This window comes from Pelmatolapia mariae, linkage group LG3_W, assembly GCF_036321145.2.
Source record: "Pelmatolapia mariae isolate MD_Pm_ZW linkage group LG3_W, Pm_UMD_F_2, whole genome shotgun sequence".
Lineage (NCBI taxonomy): Eukaryota > Metazoa > Chordata > Actinopteri > Cichliformes > Cichlidae > Pelmatolapia > Pelmatolapia mariae.
In genome coordinates, this window is record NC_086229.1 from 58,237,394 (window position 1) to 58,254,677 (window position 17,284).

Genomic DNA, 17,284 nt, shown 5'->3' on the forward strand with positions numbered 1-17,284 from the left:
TCGCTACCTGGGGGGTGATCTGGCACACCGTGGACACACCGACTCTGAAACTGAATGTGGTCCTGAAGGAGTCCCCGGTGGCAAGGAACCTGGACAAAATTGTTCAAAATTAGTATTATGTGTAATAATTTTGTGATGTCAGATTAAAATTACAAAACATAAATCTTACATAAAACATTTTGTAATTATAAGGATAATTACATAATATATATTAGATATAATATAAAACAGTCAGTTGTGTTTTGTTTTAACTTTAACATATCATAATTTGATTGGTAGCAACTTTTACCACTACAGTGAGCCAATCACTCATAATTCCTCAACATGTCAGTCAGGTAGGAATGAAGTAAGACATTAATAGAAATAAAGAGTTGTATGTTGACATGTAGCCCTTTCCTTGCTTAAATCATTGTTAATATTTTTGAAAAATTAACCTGTGATAAGACAACTTATCAAGATAGAATATGCTAGATAGAACCATATAACTAAAGATGAACCAAACCATTTTATCTAACTCTCAGTTTGAAGAAAGGCTGGTGACCCCTGTTATAGAGTCTGACAGCTGCGAGGATTATATACAAATATTCAACTATACCAGAATTAAACCAGGTCTAAATAAAAAAAAGCAGTGAGCATCACTACAAAGATTAACCCACAGTGGTCCTCATACCACAGTTTGATATCAGCAAACACCGAGAGCATACATTGATATGACACCACAGCCATGCTATCATTGCAAACACTAATAACAGCATAAATCAAATTAAATCGGAACTTTTTTTTTTTTTTGTCTGTCCCATTTGGTTCTTTAGCCGTCAGAATTGTTGTCTGAAGACCAACAAGGATACCAAATGAATTTATTTTGCCAAATGGATCATCATGGCATTGCCGTATTGGTCCATTTGATCAACCTTTGTTGTTATTATTTATTTTATTTTCAGTTGTTACAGATGGGACAGACATGACTGGGGGATAGGAAAGGGAGAAAGAAAGAGAGGGAGGAAAAGAAAAACAGAAGGGAAAAGGGACAGTGAGAAAGGGCACTTACAAAGACAAAGAACAAAAAAATCTCCCGGATCACCTGTTGAGAGAAAAAGAAGAGAAAACAAGCAAAAAAAAAACAAAGCAACATACTAAACACAACACCATCACGTTAATCTAGCTAAGTGTAAACAGCAGTAAATACTAAATATTGAATGTTGTTGTGCAGCACGCAGGACAGGCAGCGCACAATGTGCTTTGAAGTAGCAGCTAAGAAAGGTGTAGTTTATGTCTACGAACAGTGAACACCCGTGTGCACACCTGTGTGGATCAGCGCGCTTGTATACAAAAGGTTTCCCCATGTAACGGTCTGCTAGAGGGTGTGGAGGCCCATAGCCCCGTCCCCCAGGGAATGAAGCAGGCATGGAGGAGATCCAGGCTCCAGACATCCAGAGGCCCCAGAGTGCGAGAGCCCAAGGAGTACCACCGGAGGGGCATCCGTGCCACCCTCCTGGGAAGGGCTGAGGAGATCCCCAGACAAGGGGTCACCCAGTAGCCACGGAGCAGAAGCCAGAGGGGGCTGCACTGGCGTGCCCGCCGGCTCTGCCGGCAGCCAGCTGTGCCAAAGTGAGCCGAGCCGCAGGCCCCGAGGCCGGAGGCCCGGGGGCCCCCTTTGCCCCGGAAGAGGCCTGACCGAGCGACAGGCACCAGGCCCCGCTAAGTAGCCACCGGGAGTGAGCTGGTGCATACCTGAGCGCCCAGCCCCGGACACCAAGAACCACCAATGCACCAACCCCTGAGGGCATCAGTTACCGGCAGGGAGTGTGGTGAGGGGAGATAGGCCTCCACACTTTGGAGGGCCTGGGTGTTCCCAGAGAGGTGGAGTCTAAGACCCGACCTGACATATAGACACAGACAAACAGGCACACACAGACACAAACATGCATTCCCACCCTCATGCACACATATACAAACACTCAGCACTCACCCAACGTAGGGATAGACATACATGGACATGTACACACAATCACACTCCCCAAACATACTCTATACCCCGGGTCCAGGTACCCTCGCCCCCAGAGGGGGAAACGGCACCCAGACCCAAGAGATGTGACCCTTTCCCACGGGGCGGAGGCAAGCAGACCGCCCCAGGCTCCGCAGCAGCAGGGAGGCCAATCGGATAGCCAACACCTCCTCCCAGCCCCCCACCCCGATGGCTAGTAGAGAACGGGGGTGTGTGAAGACCCCATACCTCCCTCCTCCCGCTCATGTGTAGCCTAGAGCAGCAGGTGTTAGCACGGCCCCTCCCGAGAACCCTCAATGTCTCCATGGATTTAAAATTGAGAGGTGGGCACCGGCGCCAGAGGTAGGGTTGAATACATAGACCGTCCACTGGACGCCGTTAACGTGGTCACCCTCAGGCCCTATATATATGTGTGTGTTATGAGAGTGTGAGTAATGTGGATGTCTAAGTTGTGGAATAAAATTGAGGCACAGGTGGCCAGAAGGGGACAGGGGGGGGAATGCCTCCCCTGCACCCTGGTGACACACCCGCACCCCAAGGCCCTACCTGTGTGGGTGGGTGTGGTGGAGCGGGAAGAGGGAGGCAGCCGGGGATGGGGAGGAAAAGAAGGGAGGGGCAAGATGCCCCTCCCTAGGGCCAGCTCCCCCGCTGACCCCAGTAGGCACCCCCGTCCTCTGGTACCCACCAAGGCAAGGGAGCCCAGGCCCATCCAGACCGGGGCCTACGGCAGCAGCACCGCCAAGCCCCACAGGACCCGGGGAAGCCCACCCTACCCCACCGCAGAGGAAACTGTACCCACCCCAACATTCAATCATCTCCCAGACTACACAAGACAACAGACACCCAGGTTAGGTTTATTCTCCACCTCTCCTATATCTCTCCCCCACCTGCAGAGTGGACTCCTGCAAGGATGGAACAACCTCCCTGCCAGTTGAAGAGCCCCCCAGTTAGGCCGATGCACCAGAGGCCCCCTGCGCCAGGGCTGAGCCCCCGTGCACCCACCCGCCCACAACCTCGGCGACACACCGACGAGGACCGAAGCCCCCAAGGCCCAGCCAGAGCCCCAGCACGGAGGCAAATTAAATCGGAACTTGATGAGACCTTTCGAGTATCACTAGAAATATTATAAACAGTCGTCTCCATACCACAGTTTGCTATCAGTAAACACCGACAGCATTCACTGTTAGCATACCACATCCATGTTAGCAGTGTATAAACGGATGGTTTAGCATATATTAGCACAGGTATCAATAAAGGACTACCATATTAAACACTTTTACTAACCGCATGCAGATGGACAGGCGCTCTGCAGGTGGGATTGAGCGCCTGTAGTTGGTGTCTAGGCGGGCAATGCTTGGACCAACGCGGGACAGCAGGTCCTCAAACTGGGCGAGGGAAAGACGGTGGTACCGCTGAAAGCCGCGGTCGTCCAGGCGCAGCTCCTGGAGCAAATGGTGAAACTCACCAAACTGCTCACGCCTCTGGAGGACCTGATGGACCCAGGTACGACGAGGACGTCCTTAACGCTGCTGCTCTGCTCTCCACAGTAAATAGAGTACGGAGACTCTCTCTTCAAACGCTAGCTCGACAGCTGCCATCTTGCAAAGATACCATCTGGCACAACTTCCTCCCACATTCCTCCCACATTTCCGGTTCACGATTGATTTGTGTTGGACACGCGTTGGACACAAATTAGGGGCGTCTGGCGCGTTTTTGGTCGCGTCTATCGCGTTCGGTGTGAACACACCATAAGTCTTGCATTCAAAACCAGGCCAATTACATTTTGGGTAACAGGGTACTAGGAGATACAACTCCTAAAGCCCGCTTGTATTTTATAGATGAGTTTTTATTTTGAAAGCGACAACATGTTTTGTTTTGGGGTGTTTTGAGGTCAGCATTCGACTGAACAGAGTGCCGGAATCATATGCGGTTCAAATACCATCAGGACTCGTGGAGGTGGGACTGCTACTTTTTTTTCCCCCCAGAATTTGTCAAAAGGCGCAAGTTTCAAGGCTGCACACGGGGACTGAGCTTCGTAACTTTTTAAAATTCAATGGACCTTCAAGATTTTACTTCAGTAAAGTTTGTAGTGAGCAATCTCCTGAGCAGGGAAATCGGCGATACTGCAATGACAGTATTTGCAGTCTAGTTACATTTGTAAGAGAAGCTGCAGGTGATATCACTTAAGCTAATCACTTTCATATTGCCTGAAAACAGAACAGACTCAGGAGTCCACTGTCATTGTGTGGAGTCTGGTGACTCCATGTCTATGTTTTGTGATTATTAATATTCTTTGATATAATTAGGTTACTGGTTATTATTTGCAGTGTTTATGTGTTCTCTGTGCATCCCTTTTGTTCCTTGTGTTGTGTCTAGTGTTCTCGGTTCTATGTTCATGTTTCCTGTTTTACTTTGGAGTCTCTCCCTGTGCTTCACGGTAATCTGTTTTGTTTCTTCCATGTCTCATCTGATTAATGTCAGCTGTGTCTCCCTCCTGTGTGCCATTTCCTCGTTTTCCTATGTGTGAGTATATATAGGCTGTGTCCAAATTCAGGCTAAGGATGCTCCGAAAAATCCTACCTAGGTAGAATTCTTCCACTGCCGGGTAGGATGGAAGTGAGCGGCTGTGAAATTGGACAGCCTTCTAGCCTTCGTTCAAGTCCGCCCTAACCCTAACCCTTTTCCACTCGCTAATGCCACAGCGCGAAAACTGAAAAATGGACCGAGAAATGTTGCTCCGTGTGTTGTGTACTGTTTTAATTTCGAGGACCTACAAAACCGGTATCAACGTCGCCGGCATTTTTAGTACCTTAGGCTCATCAGAGATAATCATATCCAGGTAAAATCATTTTCGTTAATCTACACGCATTTAGGAATTTACTTAGCTAGTTTCATGGATAATTTCAGTGACTGAATGATTGCCGGTCATTCGTACACATTTAGTGTATTATATAAAATATTTAAACTAAATGTCTTTGAAATTTATAGAATCTAATCTTTTGGTTTCTTTTTTTACATAGCACTTTATCAAACTGTTGTTTTCTACAGAGTTACAAGTATTATACTAGTAGTAATATCGCATCCAACATCTCCTGCTTGCATATTTCTGAAAACATCTTAGTGGTGTGGGGTGATTTTTAACAGCAATTTAACATTTGATAAACAGATAAATAATGTAGTCAAAACCAGTTTCTTTCATCTTCGCCTAATTATAAAAGTGAAGCTGTCATGGTGAATTGGGTTAAAGGACTCAGGTGCGAGACTCCTTGCAGAGTGACAGTGAATTTATTCACAGTGAAAAAATAAGGCAACAGTTCGAGTCTGTATCCAAAAGGGCAGTGCAGTGATACGGTGACTTCTCCCCGTGGTGACAGTGCAGTGATAATCCAAACTACTCCTTCTTGTGCCCGCTCCTCCTCCGATCCCTGGATCCTGGAGGCAGATGAGAAACACACACACACGGTAACGAAAACGTTCTCTTCTCCTTCACAAACTAGATATGCTAATCGCGACTACGCTACCCGGTTTAGCTCAACATTCCAGCGTTGGTTGTGACCCGACCACACCATTAAATAGGTCTGCTTCGGATTAGTAGCAGCCGGCGAAATGATTAAGCACAGGTGCGATGATTTCAGCTCAGGATACTCCCCCCGGGTCAGCTGCCGTTCCGTGCCACGGCTTCCGGAAGTACATGTTCCAGCGTACAAACACACATGCACAGGATGGAGAGGAGAACACCACAAAGAACACACAAACACAACAAAAATTGGCAAGGCGACCGGTGAGGACCGTCTAGCCTTGACAGAAGCCCTTTCTCTGTTTCAGCAATTTTGAGAAAGCGATCCATGCCTTCATCTCATCTCGCCTCGACTTCTGTAATAGCCTGTACTCTGGTGTTACCTCTTTATCAATTGGCCGACTGCAGCTAGTTCAAAATGCTGCAACACGACTCCTAACTGGCACACGCAAGCGTGATCATATATCTCCTATACTTGCATCACTACACTGGCTGGCAGTCAGCTTTCTAATTGACTTTAAGATCTTAACATTGTTTTTAAGTCGTTGCATGGACTAGCCCCTACATATCTTGCTGATCTCCTAACTTAGTATTCTCCCCCAAGATCCTTGAGGTCTGCGGGCCACATGCTTTTGGTTGTCCCTAGGTCCAGATTGAAACACAGAGGAGACCAGGCATTCCTCAGCCTCTCTTTCCTGCCTCGTGTCCTCTCTGATGAGGTCTAGCAGCTCATTATCCCTGTCTCTTCTCCTCTTTCTCCCTGTTGTCGGTGGCTGACTCTCTTCCTCATCGCTTTCGTTTTGGTCACCCACTGCTGTGCTTGGCTGTGGAGTGTTCTCAGGGAGAGAGGAAATTAGGACAGGAGCCCTAATGGAAGGCATCTGTCCTATCACCTCATCCATGAGGGCAAACCAGGGCCAAGTCGCAGCAGTGGGCTTCCCACTGACAGATTATGGTATATTTTATTGTGGTTTCAACATGCATTAATCAGTTGTCATAAATGAAACAAACATTTCAGTTATCCACGCTAATAAATAATAATAATAATAATGATAAGGCTTGTTGTAATTTGTTTTGTTTGGTAGAGTCATCTTTGGTGATACTGACTGTGATAGTGAAACAGAGGGGGATAAAAAAAAAAAGAACCAGCAATTTTTCCTCTACTCCAAGCAGAGCTGAATTTGGTTAAAAACAATAAAAAGAAGCATGTCATTTGACAAAATGCTAAAGATCACTTCTAAGAATGTATGTCACAACCTGCCAAATATGTTTGCTTGAGGTGCTTTATACCTAAACTCAATCCACACGTCACTGTGTTAATTTGAAAGAAAATGTGGCTATATCTTTCAGTTAGGTATATATATGCATATATGTTAGAAATAAGTCAATTTTATGCTTTTTGGAATGTTTGTAAGTTGTGTAATCATAACTTTCTTTTTTAACCAGTGTCAAACAAAGACAGGGTGACCGGTATTGTCATCATCAGGGCAGGCTAGCACAGCAGTAAAGTGAAATGGCCAGCATGAAAGTAAGGTTAGGGATGGGCTGGGTGTTTAGTTCTCACCTGTTCCTGTTCAGGGACAGAAATCAAGCCTCTCGGGGTAAGAAAAAACAGTAGAGCAGTCAGTGATTATGAGAGGTCCCCTTATCAACACGATCTGTCTCACAATCAAGACCATTTCTTTTCCTCAAGCCTAAAGCTCATCATATTTTATTAAACTGGCAGAAAAGTGTTTTCTTATGAATCATACACAAAATGACACATTAGAAAAATGTTTTATTATCATTGTGACACTTGAAGTAAATTTATTCCCAGAGATAACTTTTGATACTTAGGTAAATTTAATATCAGTTACTTGTATTCAAGTGCTTTTTATTAAAATTAGTTATACTTTTATCACGGTAACATTTGAGTAAAGGTATGCCTTTTGGGTGTTCTGTAGAACACTGAGAAAGGACAGAGTGATCATACTCTGAGAGGCTTGGTAAACAATGCATGCATGGTTGTTCAATTCAGTTCAGTGTTGCTGTTTGCTTGTAAAAAGATGAGTTCACAGAATTATAAATGACTTTGACTCTAACTCCAGCGCCATCTTGAGCGCCATCATCAACCCTCTTGGTACCTGGTGGACGTCACAGGCTCTGCCTCTGAATAAGTGTCTAGCCATTGTCAGTGTGTGTAAGACTGCCTCTCTATATGCTTTAGTGCAGACAGGGTTTCGGGACCCTGTTGTCCTTATTTCTGATCGGTGCTGGTGTGTAGGTGTCAATGCAGTGTGTAAGCACACAGTTGCTTTGCTCTTTCAAACAGCACATTTTTCAGAACTGAAGCTGCAGGTTGTCTTTTCACACCTGCACCGTGTCCCGAATTCTTTGATGTTGGGCTGAGAACAAACAACCAATACTCAGAGCAGGTCCAGTCAATCAACAATCCTTTATTAAGCACATGCATAGGAGATGTACACAATACCACCTTCCGTGTCGATCTCAAAGAGGAAGCACTTTGATACACAGTTTTATATATCAGGGTTAACGCCCCTTCATGCGTAGGCAGATAATATAACATGCATCAGTTACAATTAGTTAGTGACAGCTGGATACAATTCCTTTTTTGGTGATCTTCTACAAGTACTTAGAAGTCTATCTTAACTCCCTCTCGCCCCACTGTTTCCTGTTGTTCTCTTTTAGCAGCATAAAAATAGGCGATGTCCTCTGCAACTCTGCACAAAGCTTCCTGTTCTGCACAGTTATCAGTCTTGCTAAACAATCCAATGACACAGTTTATAACTCAAAGGTGGCCTTTTATATCCCTCTGGGCTCTATCCTGGCCATTTGTGGCCACTTCACTTTTCTTTTTTCAACCATTTTTGTTCTGTTAATGCAAACGGAATGAAACTTCCCAAAGGTGTGTATTTTTTCAGATTTTTTAATTTTCAACATCAGCTCCTTAATAATATCAATAATATTCACTATACACCAAATTGTTCCTCTTGATTCTATCGTGGCCATTTTTGGCCAATTGAAACCCATTATAACCACCTTTTTTGATTCCTTGTTATTGACAGTAATATATCATGCAATTTAGGTAGAATTGCTTTCATTCTAAACTCAACACATGAAAATTGTAGTTTTTAATGTTTTTACGTTATGTTTTTTTATGTTAAGGGTGAAATTGTAATGTAAGACATACTGTAGATCGTACAATGTTTTTTTTAAATAAAAACCATGAGTTGACTCAAATGATCAGTCTTAATTTTCTGACCTGTACTGTTATGGTGATGTTCTCATTTCTCCAAGGTGTGTACCAGAACTGCATATGGAAATTCCCTCTGTCCTTCAAACATAAAAATTATCCTTTGGTTGAAGTAACACAAACAACTATTCTCTTTACAGATACATCTGCCAAGAGCAGGAAGAGAAAGTCAAAGATGGAGTCAACTTTGGAAAGATTACAAGCGCCTTGAAGAATGATGAGTCGGAGCTTCTGTTGAAGATGCAAGCAGCTCAGCATGAGCACGATCTTAAAGTGCTCTCCATGTTGACCCAGCTCATCACACGCCAACAACCACCTTTCTACCAGCAGGCAGTACAGGCTCCACATCTTTACTGCCCAACACAATCTTCACTCATCCATTCCCCTCCATACCCCATAGCTTCATCTCAGTCTCCACCATTTGAGATGTCCAATCAGTCTCTGTCTTTCCAACAAGATTTAGCTCAACCTCTTCCTTTTGGTAATGCCCTTCCACCATCTCACAATCCGGGTCAGCCCTTTAGACCAGAACGACCAAACCCTCGAGACCAGGCTCTGCATGCATCCTTTAACCAGGCCTATACGTCATCCTACCCTCCTCCAGATGAACAGGATTAAACTACTTTAAGGCATTAGTTTAAATGTTATGAAAAGCAAGTTTTGCACATGGTTCAGTTAAAATGTATTTTAAATGGATACACCAAAAATATTTCAGTTAATGTTATGTTAATATTGTTTTGGAGGGGCTTTACTTTCAATGCAAAGTGTTGGTTATTTATCGTTGCATCCAAAAATGCTTTATATTTGTTGTTAGAGATTTTCAGTACTGCTGAAGGACAGTGGGTCTTTCAGATTTAATTTGTGCTTTTCATATGCAAACTTATATGTTTTGAGACAAACAACATTGCAATTTCAGTACACAAAGGAAGAAGTGTACATGTTACACACGTCAAAATAAATATTTTCCATAAAAAATTACTTTGAATGCTTTACTTTAAATTTTGTGAATGCATCACTTAAACTTCAAGCTCAAATTTATTGACAATGAGATGAAACCATGGCTTTTGTGCCTTAACGTTGACTATGAAAAAATTGGGTCAGCACCTCTCTGATTCTTATTGGCTGAACATCTGGTAAGATGCCTCCTTCGGTACCTCTAGAATCACGCAGATCAGTTTTATCAGTTTCATTGTAGGCTTCACCATGTTTTTCACACACATTGTGGAGTGTGCAGCATGCAGCTATTATTGTGGGAACAGTGTGGATGTCCATATCAAGACGTTTCCCAAGGGACCTCCACCGACCCTTAAGTCGGCCAAATGCACACTCCACTGTCATCCTGGCTCTGCTGTGTCGCTCGTTGAAGTATAGTTGTTCTTCAGTTAGGGTTCCTGTATCTGCGTATCCCTTCAGCAGCCTGCTTCGCAGGGGATATGCAGGGTCACCGAGCAGCATGACTGGAACTTCAACACCCATGATTTCTTCTGTAACCTAAGATTATGTGAATACAAGGTGACACACATCAACAAGGAAGAATGGTAAAACAATTTTAATTACAATTCACTGTGTTCAAAGATACTGACTGGTTGAAATAGCTCCCCTCTCTCTGCCATTGTGTATATCTCAGAATTCTTGAGAACCCTGGCATCGTGAACGCTTCCTGGCCATCCAGTGTAGATGTTAGTGAAATTGTTGGGAAGACAACGTTTGAGAAACGTGAACATTTTATTTCTACTGTAAATCTGCAGATTCTGACAGAAATCTGCAAGTATCCTTTGAAGCACCGCTCCTCTCTAAAACAGCAATAAGGATAATTATCAGGCCATATGTAAACAGCAAAATAACTTCATAACTTAAGGCAAAATTGCAAAACGTAAAGTCCAAAACAAGTCTTTATATTACGGGCCATCAGTCAAACAATACTGTTTGGTCTGGGTATGGGTGCCAGAAAATGCAATATATTATAATAAAATATATGAAATCTGTTTGTGAGGTGGGTAGTATAAGTTTTACCTTTTAAGAGTAGTTTTACTGCAACATATTTTGTTACTATTATAGTACTAGTGTAAAAGTAACAGTTCACCACTACATTGAGCAACACTTGATTACTTATGACAATTTATAAAGGATCACTCATTGATTTAATAGTAATCATTTAAAAATATGTTACATAAAAAAACAATACAAGTTAAGTGAGTTTAAATGCATAGGGAAACCGATTACTGGAAGCAGGAAAGATGTTAGGAGAAAAGAGAGAGACTGAAGGAAAACAACACAAAATGTTAATCACAGTTATGATCAAACAGTTACTTGCATAATTCTTTAGGCGACTACTTTTTGCCCAGCTCTGTATATACGTTTGAGCCATTCAAATGCATGTTTTTTTCCTTTCAATTTTTCATAATTAGTAGATCATAGTATGCTTACCAGAACTGATGGTCGACGACGCCCTGAAGGATGACAGAGTGCCAGCCTTTGCGGTTAAAATAATTACAGTGATTGTCCTCAGGAGCAGTGATGGGAATGTGACTCCCATCTATTGCTCCGGCACACTGTGGGAACCCCCATCGCTGTCTGAAGCCTTCAATAACTTGTATCAGGTCATCTCCTCGAGGCCATTTAATGTACTCAGGCATGAGGACAATGAATACTGCAAAGCAGAATTCATGGACGATGGAACAAACTGTGGATTTGGCAACTCCGAACAGGTTTGACATGGTCCGATAAAATGCGCCTGTTGCCAGCCAATACAGCCCGATTCCAACGCGCTTGCTCACAGGTATGGATTGGCGGAGATGAGTATCCTGTCTAAGCATTCTTGCTGAAAGGCGCTGACAGAGATATTCAAATGTTTGTCTTGACATCCTGAAATTGTGGATGAACTCCGTGTCAGTGAAGCCTCTCACATCCCAATCCCACCTCTCCTGGTTCCGACTCCGTGTCCATATATACCTCTGCACGGAGGTAGCAGCCACTGCTCCAAACAAGGCCATTGTTAAAGCACGGGCTCTCTTTTTTCTCAGTGTCCTCCTTTCTCTGATTAATTTGTCAAGATTCTGTCGGTTACGACTGTGCAGAAATTGACAAACTGCTGCAACAACACCTACTCGCTCTGTAGCCGCCATTTTTACTTCCGTAAACAGAGCGTGTTGTGTGTGATGTCTTCTTTTGTGCATGCGGGTCGCTTTGAGGGCTGTGAACCGTTCACACTAGAGCGCGTTTGCTGTCGCATTTTATTTGTAGTGTGAACAAGCAGACAAAAAAATCGTATTTGATCAAAAAATCGGAATTGAGCATTAAGACCTGCAGTGTGAATGTAGCCTAAGTGCTGAGATTCATATTCAGGACTTACCCTTTAATGTTCTTATATAACCTGTTATAAGTAATATAATAATCATCATCATCGTTTATTTATATAGCACTTTAAAAAACGCACCAGGCAGACCAAAGTGCTGAACAATACAGAAACAAAGAAAAACAAAACATAGTATAAAATAATAGGAGGGATGTCAGTTTCCCGCCGAGGTAAAAGCCTGGGAATAAAAATAGGTTTTCAATCTGGACTTAAAGACCTGCACTGAAGACACTTGTCTAATATGAAGGGGAAGGTTGTTCCACAGCATTGGAGCCGCAATTAAGAAAGCTCGATCTCCTCTGAGTTTCAGCCGCTATTTAGGGACTGACAACAGCAATTGATCAGCTGAACGGAGCGAGCGAGTAGGAACAAATCATATAAATAAACAGGGGCCAGACCGTTTAAAGATTTAAAAACCAATAAAAGGACTTTAAAAGGGATCATAAAAACAATAGGAAGCCAATGTAGTGAAGCCAGAACCGGAGTGATGCGGTCAAATTTCCTTCCACCAGTTAAAAAACGTGCCGCCGCATTTTGCGCTAATTGCAAGCGTGATAGGGTGCCCAACCAAACCCCAATTAAAAGGGAATTGCAATAGTCCAAACGTGAGGTAATAAAAGCATGAATAACAGTTTCCAAATTGTTATACGCTTGTTTGACAAATATTTTGTTTTGTTTTATATTTGTTATTGCTTTCTTTTTCCAGGGGTTGGAACCAGGGCCAGTTATTAAAATGGTCATCACCAGAGCAAAGCTCAATCAATCAGAATCAGAATACTTTATTGATCCCAAGGGGAAATTATTTGTCATGGAAGGAGGAATCAGATGAGATGGTTTAGCTGCTGTTATATACGATATTAGTGCACAACAGCCAGGTAACATGCTTCCAAGCTCAATAGACAGTGCAATGTTTAATTATAAATAAATATAACATCCTGTGGCAGCTGCTCAAAAAGTAAAGCCCCCACCCCCCACCGCACATACACATCCTCCAACCACACACACCCATATTTTCTTTCCAAACTCCAACATTTAGTAAACAATTAAACAAATACAAGTAAACTGCAATAAATTACAGGTAGTAATAAAATACACTACTAACTCTTTTACGCTATGTCCACATCTACACGGGTATTTTTGAAAAAGCAGCTGTTTCGTTCACACGTAAACGGCGTTTCGAATCACCGAAAATGGAGATAGAGTTCGTCACGCAACGTCAAAGGTATGTGCCTTTTTTCACGTCACGCTATGCGCAACGTTATTGTTTACATGAGATGAATTGCAGAATGGCAGATAGAGACAAAATACTGTTACTGTTAATCTGACTATATTCAGATTTTACACACTTGCATATACACACGCTGTTACTGTCCCTCCATTTAGAAAGGGAGAGGCATCACGGTGTAATTATTTTACATGCAGTTGTTTTTTCCTGTGTAATAATATTCAACATTGCTATCAATACATTTTTCAAAAAATGCTTTTCTGTGCAAAATGGGTTCAAAAACATAAACAACTTTGGGATACTGTTTGTCCATGGTTTGAACCGGGGGAACAAATCGTGGCAGGATCAGCCTGATATTATTTGTATCCCGCTGTAACTTTACTGTATAAAGAGCTAACATCTCCGAAATGTCAGGAGTAGTTAGTCATTACAAGAAGTGTTTGTGAACTAAAAATCAAGAATGTGGGATACTGTTTGTCCGTGATTTGGAGAGCCCAGCACGTGCTCCCGACGCAGGGAAAACCAATTCTGCAGGGGAGACCTACCTTGGCACTTGTGCAGGTGAAGCCAAACGGAAGATATGCTTTACCAGATTTTCTAGTCTTTGGCTTAGAATGGAGTTGGTTTAGAAACATATTCAGTGATGCTTCATCTCCTGCTTTGCGTTTGTGTGGGCGCCCCGTCAAAAACCTGTCCATTATTCTAGCAGTGTCCAAGTGAGCAGAGGGGCAGACATGGAGTTTGAGGCAGCTAGAGAAAACTTCAACTACAGGCCTCATGGCCCCGTTGTCCACACTGACGCTCTGACTTGGTGCCTCACCAGATAGGCTGATCTTTGATCCATCTGCACAGCCACCATTTGGACTGGTTGAGATAAAGTGGCCGAATGTGAAGAACTATGTTCACTGCAGATACCTTCAAATGCAGCATGGCACCCTGTCTCTTTGTACAAGTCACTAGTACCGTCTATGTTGACACAAAGTTAACAGCAGCATTTATAAAGCAGGGCAATTATAAAGGACCACCTCCATCCTATCCACCACCTCTTCAACATCCTCTGGAAAAAGGTTCAGATCCATCATGTGCAAAACCAACAGACTAAAGAACAGCTTCTTCTCGTGGGCTGTCAGAACTCTTAATGCAAATTAAGAGTGTGATCAGACTTCTCCAACACATCCACTCCAATATTTCAGTCTTTCCATGTTCTGTGCAATATTTTTTTGGCTCGTGCAATATTTTGGTCTCAGTGGAATTACCATCTCCACCCTAAATGACCATAGCCCCTCCACCCTTATTTATTTATTATATTTTATAACTGCCCTTATATACAGACCCACGTTTCTTATGCATACACCATGTATATAGTTTCACTCACATATATGTATACATATATATTGCTTTTTATTTATTTATTTTTCCCTTCCTCGTTGTATATTGTTTTCTCTTCTTACTTTTGTACCTCTGTGGCCCAGCTACCCAATTTCGCTGTGAAAGAAACTGCACAATGACAATAAAAAGCTCTAGGTCTAAGCATCACAGAGGGGATTGACAAGTGTTACTTTTATGTTCACATGCTGATGCAGTCCTGTCTTACAAAGAATTTGATTTGTATTCTGTGATCTTAAAATGTAACAGGGATTTAAAGATGGAAAGTTAAATGTTCAGTATGTTGGTCACACCCTACATGTACAAACTCCAGTTTCGTCATCTATTTTCAGCATGCAGTTTCAGCTGTATAGCATTCACACAGCATTTTCGCAGAAAATGCAAATTTTTCTAATTTCAGCTGCTTTTTTTGTCCAGTAAATTTCGTGGTTTTAGTTTTGATGTACCCATAGATTGGCACATAAAGACACACATATACTATGTTACTTCAGACAATATGCAGAGCAACCTGTTCAGCTGTCAGCAGCTATTCATCTTTGATCTGAGTACAGTCCCATATATTTTTAATAGTAATGTTAATGACACGGTTATAGGTTATAGGTTAATGGTTATAGGAGCCTTTATATCAAAATGTGTCATAATTATTGTTTCCATTGGTTTAAAATAACTCCTTTGGTTGTTCTAGCATTAAAAACTATAAAGGATTACAAAGGGCTATAAACAATATACTTTTATTTTACAGTTTGAATTTCTTTGTTCTTTTGAGTTGCAAAAGAGATAACAGCAAATTAGTTTTTTTAATTAATAGCTGTATTTCACTATTGTAACATATTTACTGGGGCTTTATTGTCATTATTATTATTATTAGTAGTAGTAGTAGAAGTAGTAGAATAAGTAGTTAGTAGTAGTAATAGTAGTAGCTGTTAGTAGTAGTTAGAGGTGGGAATTGAGAACTGCTTCCCAGGAGTCCAGTTCCTTGGAATTGTCCAGGAGAAGGAGGTGGTGCATAGTTTTCTACACCATCACAGCTATGTGTGGTTGTGTTTTGTGAAGCTTCTGGTTTCCAAAGTGATGTACAAGTCAAGCTGAGCGACAAAATCAGGTGAGCAGTAAAAGTGTGTGGAGGGTTGTTCAATCTGCCCAGCTGTTTGGTGTTCCCGCTCCTGCAAGGCACGGCAAGGTAATGTCTTTCAGAATGTAGCGACTTAAAATGGTACTCAGTATTTTGTATTGCCCCCCACCTGGTGGCATCAGATGGTCCAAAACATAATGTTAACTAATCTTAAGTGACCAGATCAATAATCCAGAAGTTTACCTGACTGGATGCTATACTGATTAAAACGTGTTTCTTTAATCATTTGAGCACTGGGTGACAGGTCTTTTGACAGTGGCTATGTGTGGAATCACAGACAACTAACCAAGAGGAGGATTATGTGGAACAGAGTAGGCAAAGTGCTTGAAAATGTTGAAAACCTTGCAAATATAGTAGAGTAGTTTTTTGAGGTATAGATTGGATACAGTAGTTTTTTTCATCTAGAACTTATTGGGTTGTTGAATGTTTTCCAGGGTATCTACAGTGTCCACTTATTGTTAATTTTTAAAGCATTCTTGGATGTTTGTATAAAATTTCTGGAATATTAAAGGTATTTGACGGTGTTATATATCAACAGGTTAGTTTTTAAGGATTTTTAATTTGATTAATATTATAACTCAAGACCTTTAAGGTGATAAGGGCCAAACAAGATGTCTTCATAGCACAGTCCACACTATTTAAATTGCTCCTTAGAAAGACAGCACAGACAAACACAAAGCAAACAAATTATGTTTTGACTCAATGGCAATTAGATTTGAATACTGCATTCAAATGTCCATGTAAAGTGAACATCTAAATTATTATTGTAATCAAATGATGAAATCAATTTGCCAATGTTCGTGTTTTGGTTGTGTAATCTCTGCACAGATGTTCTTCTATGCAACAGATGATATGAAACTAAACTGATGCAAAGAACATTTGTCATACTTGTATCACATCATCTATAGACCATTAATGTCTTTATTAGTGAAATAACAAAAAGCCATAGCAATGCAGCTTATGGTTTTAAGTTTTTAAGTTTGTGTTCTAAACACAAACTCAACAATGTGGTGTATGCTGTACAGTGCAGCGAGGAATGCTCAGACCTCTACATTGGAGAGACCAAACAGCCACTTCACAAGTGCATGGCACAACATAGAAGAGCCACCTCCACGGGACAAGACTCGGTGGTCCATCTGCATCTAAAGGACAAAGGTCACTCTTTCGAGGATGCCAATGTTCACATTTTGGACAGAGAAGACAGATTGTTTGAAAGAAGAGTAAAAGAAGCCATTTATGTCCACTGTGAGCGACCATCTTTGAACAGAGGTGGTGGCTTACGACACCAACTGTCTGCCATCTATAATCCAGTTTTGAGATCCCTTCCCAGATGCCTTAATGCCCACTCACATCCTGGGCCATCTGACCTCAGGAAATCACATGATAGGGTGAGGCTAGGTTTCACAATGAG